Here is a 6,731-nt window from a genome sequence, read left to right as displayed (position 1 = left end):
AATGATGCAGAGAACAGAGGCTTTATCTTCCTAAAAGTGGTTGAAAAATGAAATTATATCACCTCAGATGTCATTTACTCCTCCTAAATAGTCATTGAATTTCTTGCCTTTCTTCATTCCCACCAATTTTACTCAAATTCATGCCTTCCTCACTTCCTGTCTGTGCTATTAAAATAGCTCTGTAACTAATATGCCCACTTTCAGGATTTCCATCTTCCAGTGAAGCCTCTGCTTTGCTGCCTAAATATTCTAACGTGAGTGTGATCAACTATAATGTAAATATAACCTCTCTAAGTGTGTGCTGTACAGCATACCTGGCATTAAGCTCCTCCATTGTATCCTCCACCGCTTTCTATCATGTTCTGGGCTCTGGGACATTGATCTCTATGGACTACGTTGAGAGTTGCTCACCCTCTCACTTATGGTTGAATTAAGCAATAGGAAACACCAACAGGAGAGCGGAGGGAAGAGTAAGAGTGAGGTTAGGTGTTTATTCCTTCAGCACCCTCCCAGCAGGGTTGTTGCAAGCTCACTGCATCCATGTCTAAACAGTATTCTCTGGCCCTGGTTTCCTCTAGTAACATCTTCCTCTTGTCCCTGAAGTCCAATGGTTGTAACAGTGCCTGCTGTCATGTACCTAAGGAACATCACAAGCACTTGTGATTTCCTTACGCACACCCACACTCTTGTAAATGGTTTCCATATTACATTCTCCTCAATTTACCTGAACTGAGTGTGCCATCTGTCTTCTCCCGGGATCCTGATACAATGGCATGCAGAGTTCTTCTTGACCTTGCTCTTGCCTACCTGTCTAGCATTATTTACCTCCGTATTTCACCATATACTTCATGTTCCCATCACACCTAAGTGTTGTGAAATGTCTAAAAACATGCTTTCTCACACTAGCATGGCTTTTTATTTGGTGCTTTTCCTGCACAGAATGGCTTTCTCCATTTGATCATTTGGCAAATTCCTAGTATTCACTCAAAAATCAGCTGAATATATCCACCTCCATGCAGTCCTTCTATCATGCCTTCTCCTATGGAGAGAGAACCACACATTTTCAACATGCCTCCCTTGGGAGATATAAAGTTGTTTAATAATTATGTGTATGACTCTCTCCCCATTACACTGTGAAATTTCTGAGTCTTATTTTTTCTCTATATCCAGCATCTATGACTTATGTACAACAACCAATAATGCTTAATGATTAATTAATGAAAGATTAAACACAGTAATTGAATTTTTTAAACAGACTTGGGTAAGTGACCATGATTGGAAAAATGATATTCCCTCTTGGGAGCCTTGTTTGTGAATCAGATACGATCTTCCCTTGCTAGTTCTATGATTTCTAACATGTTCTTTTTACTCTGTATGTTCTGAGAGGTGATCCTTATCATCTCTTCTTTAACACATGTATAACTTAATCTAATCTAATTTATGTAATAAATTTCTGTCTGTTTTCTTGATTAATCATATGCATTAGTTGGATTATAAAACATATCTGCCTTGGTCTGCTTTGCCAGCTTTAGAATATAATATTTTAGAGTAGTGATATTTTAGGGCCAGTTAGTCCAGAAGCCACATGAGTATGTGCTTCAGCAAACATCCAAGGAGATGAAGCACACCATGGGAAGGGAAGAAGAAAGGGAGAGACTGGAGCTTACAGGTAAGTTAAACCAGAGAAGGTTTCTCAGAGTGCCTGCTCCATGGTTTGAGGTTATGCCAACAGGAAAGGAAAAAGAGAAAAAATTCTGGAGCCATTTAGCCTTGGGAGACTCTTAAAGATGAAGTCAGAATCATCGTTCTTACCTTGTTGAAGTCCAGTCTTTGGGAGTCAAAGAATCTTGTTTTTAGAAGGAACATTAATATTAAGTTTATCCAGTCATTCTCACCTAAAAAGAATTTTAGAATATGGAAGAACCTAAGGGAGGATTGAAGTATTCTATAATAATTATAAAGAATATTCTTCCTTTAGTCACCTGCTCACTCAAAACTGCATTATCAAAAGACTAATAGTCCATTATGAATTTTGTTTGTTTTAGTAATTGTAATATGTATTTCTTATATATGACTTCAAGTTTATACTAACTTTATACTAACAGTCACTGTAAATTTTGTAGGTAATAATGTTATTACAAATTTTAATGACTAATAAGATTATTTTGTTTATATTTTAAAACCATGAAAATAGATTACTACCAATTTTACTGTACTTTTATACATCCTTAAGAATTCAAAAATTCAGTTATAACTTTCAAAAAACGTGATTATAAACATGTCAATGTGCATCTTAGAAAAAATATAAATGTTTTTGCTTCTATCCTGGTAATACCTCAGATTTTAAATAATAGATAAATTGAATATAATCTTGTCATCTAGTTGGGAAATAAATCACAAAGTGTATATAGTTCAATAATTATGTGATGCTTGACTTTCAAATGTGTTATACTAAAAAGTGATCACATGGCACTTCTTTGTACAATACATCTCTAGTAACAGGGAAATTATGCTTTCTTGAGGCAGCCGTTCTCAACCTCAGACCCTCTGAATTTCAGAATGTTTCCCTTTTCATTGAGTCAACATGTATAACCACATTCCACATTAAACACTAGGATTTCTTTTCAATGTCTTAGGCCTCCAATTTTATACTCTTTCTCTGGCTTCTCTTTCATTTCATTCCTTTGTTGACATTTTTTTTGACAGTCTTTTATGTACCAGTTATTCTTTCAGGTGTTATTAAATATACTGAGGAGTGAGAACATGCATGGTCGAGGACATATTAAGCTTATTGACACAATTAGTCAAATAATCTCCAATATATGCATAAAATGTTTCATAGATGTATTCCATTAAAAAAAAAGTTAAATGAGCCAGTTCCTACTCAGGAAAAGTTTCCCTGAGGAAATGAAATTTAGTTTCCAAATTCGAGTCTTCCTCAAATGCTTCAAACATCTCTTGTATGACTCAACTCCCGGTCTTGTTCCCCTCCTGAAGCTCTCTGCTGTTGTCTAGTCTGAAAAATAAGAGATCAGGACCTAGGTTCAGACTTCCTGGGTTCAAAATATTGCTCTGATGCAGTTACTTGCTAACTGTATTACCTTGAGCACTTTTCTTATTCCCCTCTGTCCTGTTTCTTAATATAAAATTCAGATAATAATACTTCCTAAGGTTTTGTGTAGGCTTAATTGAGAAAAAGCATGTGAAGCATCTATTACATATTAATAGTCTCTGTAACTTCATAAGCATTACCTATAATTCTCACTGTTATTTCTTATTTTAAAATTTCTGAGTTCATTGTTCTATGTACTCACCTCTCAAAAGAGTAACTTTCCTTTTTTAATATAGAGATGGGGTCTAGCTCTTGCTCTGGCTGGTCTAGAATAGCTTAAATTATGTGAAAAGTATAAAGTTAAAACTGAAGTGTAAAAAAAAAAGAGAGTAACTTTAGTTCCTCATTTTGAAAAACATATTGGCTTTTCTTGAGTCTGTAATACAAGGGTGAGGACACTTTGCTTTCACCTTCTCCTAAATCAAAGACTCTCTTCAAAGATTCAAGACTTGTCCTCAGTTAGCTTGGTTCGGGGAATTCTCACAAGATATGAAGTGGGATGGCTCCTCAGTAATTCCAATCCCAGCAATGTGCTACTGCACTGAAGTCCTCTCATTAATTTCCTGAGGTCAAAGAGCTATTGTGACATTTGGGATCCTTCTACCCAAAAGGAGCAAGTGCGTTCTAAGCTGCTGCTAAGAGCAGAGTAAGGAAGAAGGAAATTTTGTCTTATTTCTGTTAAAGGAAGAACTTTAGAGGCAGTCACCTGATTTTGCCCTGGATAAAAACAGATCTAGGGATGCTGCAACTGGATTTCTAGCTTAGTAGGTATCTAAGGTTTCTGCACACAAAATTCCAGGATTATTTACATGGAGGAAATGAGATTTTGAGGGTACCAGCTGTACTCAGATGCTGGGAAGACAGGAAATCAGATGAGTTTGCAGACTCATTTAGGCTTTCTGGGGACACCGTGAGGATCCTAGGTACTCAGGAGCAAAGTTACTCACTAGCAATATATATATAGCTTCACTCCTACCCTACTAGCATGACCAATATGAGTGAGATCAAGACACAACTATTGTGCTCCACTATAGTAATCATTTCATTGTTTATATGTATCTCATAACATCCTGTTGTATACCTTAGATATGTACAATAAAAAGGATTTTTTAAAAAATAAATTCTGACCTCATCATTGTTTTAAGAAAGGCTGCTCTTAGAGGTCCATCTGACTGGCTTGCCTTGAGCCCATACAGCAAATAGCAAGAGACAAAAGCTCTAACTGCAACAGGAAGGATTCAGGTGCAAAGCAAAGAAGGACTTACTGATGATCATTTTTGGCATACATCAAGGCAACTCAAACACCTGAAGAATTCAAGGAACTACAGTTTGTATAATGGGCAATCTGAGATGACCTTCAGAATAGCTAAGGACGTCAATATCTCTATATGATTGTCATCTCTATCTTTCACTACCTCTGCTTCTGGCTTTAAACTATCCTCAGCCTTATTTTCTGTCTACTTTATCCATTTAACACTTACCCCAGCCTCAGTGATCAGCAGTAATGGATAAGACTTGATCTAGCACAAGTAGCCTCATTCCTGAATCTGAGCTCTCATCTCATTTATCCCTACTCTGTGAAGGCTTTTTTGGCCCAGAGAGCCTGTGCCATGGCTCAGAGCACCAAAGGTCTCAGCTGCTAAAAGTAGAGGCAAATTTGCAAATAAGATCTCTAGGGAGAGAGCCATACCACAGTCTTCTTATAAACCCAGACATATTTTCAAGGCAGGAGAAGGGGTCTCCACTGTCCTGCCCTAATGGATTAATAGCCGCCTATCCTTTAGGCAAAAAACATAACCAAATTGTGCCAGAGTGTTGGGGACAGCAATTCAGGTACATGATTATAAACATGTCAATGTGCATCTCAGGAAGGCTAGCTTCCTGAGGATAGAATAGGAAAAGATATATCTTGAGTTGGAATTTGTACAGTGTCCTGTGTTGCCTAATCTGGTGCACATACTGCTTATTTTCAAGAAAAGAATCCCTGTGTCTAATTTGAATTCCTCCAGGTTGACCTTGAGCTTCATTCTTTATTTCTCTTCAAAATTTCTGTGTCCTTATTAGGGTTATTTGTTGTCTTTTCTTCTTCATCTAATTATACCAGATGATAAGCTACTTAATCAAAGGTACTGCTCATTATGGTTCAGTGTGAAGACACATACTTTTCCTACAATCCACTGAGGAAATGACACATTGGCAGTTGTTGATACAGAAGTCAGGGATTCAGAGAAAAGCTCCACACTAGAAATATAGATTTGCTAGTCATCATCATAATGACAATACTTAAATGAGGTTACATGAGATAAAAAGAGAGTGAGTATATAAAGAGGACTGAAGGCTAAACCCTAATATTAAGACATTATATGATGAGTGATTCTGTCACGAGAAAGAAACAGCTAAGGAGACAAATAAGGAGTAGCTATAACCACTGAAGGCCAGTGCAGAAAGTAATATTTTGAAAATGTATATAACATAATATTTTTAAAGTATATAAAATGGTGGTATAAGGGTGAAAAAATGTAATACATCTCCCTCATCCACTCCAAGGTCTGTGGCCAACACCTCTATAATAAAAGACAGAATAACAAAAGAAAAGCATAACAAATGTATTTAATTCAAGTTTTACAGGACACAGGAGACTCCACAAATGAAGGAACAAAGACTTAGGGAAAGCTGTCTCTTTATGCTGAGGTTCCATGCGGAATGGACAACTGTGCGGAACTGTGATTAGACAAAAAGGGTCTGAACAAAGGAGAACATACTGAAGGGAACTAGGCAAGACCTGTTTGTTCAGGTTCTTCTTGGCCTCTCTGTGCAGCACAGCAAAACCCCCTTCCGGTTATGAGGAAGGACCCTCCTGGAATAAGGGTCTGTGGCCTATTTTGGGGGGAGGAAGATCATTTAATGACCGCTCTATGTTTTATGCCTTGATTTGAGAGGGAAGAGTTCTCATTGCTATAACCTGTGGGAAATGTCACAGAGAACTTCTTGCTTGTGAGGCCCTTCCAGTGTGCTTCAGTTTAGAAAGCTCAGCCTGCCAAGACAGCATCCTTTGGGTTATCACATTCTGAGCCCCAGCAGTAGCATAGCTGAGTCTCAGCAGGGTCTTTATGTAGCTTGATCAGCAACTTTTTAAAGAAACTCTGTAGGAGTTAGACATACCATGTTCACAGACTCAGTCTAGAACTCCTAAAACTTCTTGTGAAGGAACTGCTGTATCTTCTGAATCCTTGGCCGAGATTACTTAATAGTGGATGATCAATAAATGCCTGTTGAATTGAAATGAATCCCCTTCTAACCTTAGATAACACAACCCTGGAGACATTTCTCACTGTGGCTGCCGTCTCCCCAGGTATGAAGGGGCCTGCCTTTTCCAATGCTTTCCTCAGGGGCCAATCTTGCTTGGCAATTCTATCTTTCCTTAGTGGTAAAATATCACTAACTTTGTTTTGAGCCTATTATTTATTTATTTATTCTTTCTTTTTCTTTTCTTTTCTTTTTTTTTTTTTTTTTTGGAGACACAGTCTCACTCTGTTGCCCTGGCTAGACTGCTGTGGCGTCTGCCTAGCTCACAGCAACCTCAAACTCCTGGGCTCAAGCAATCCTTCTGGCTCAGCAT

Source organism: Lemur catta, chromosome 7 (assembly GCF_020740605.2).
Source record: "Lemur catta isolate mLemCat1 chromosome 7, mLemCat1.pri, whole genome shotgun sequence".
Taxonomy (NCBI): domain Eukaryota; kingdom Metazoa; phylum Chordata; class Mammalia; order Primates; family Lemuridae; genus Lemur; species Lemur catta.
This window is presented reverse-complemented; position numbering follows the sequence as displayed.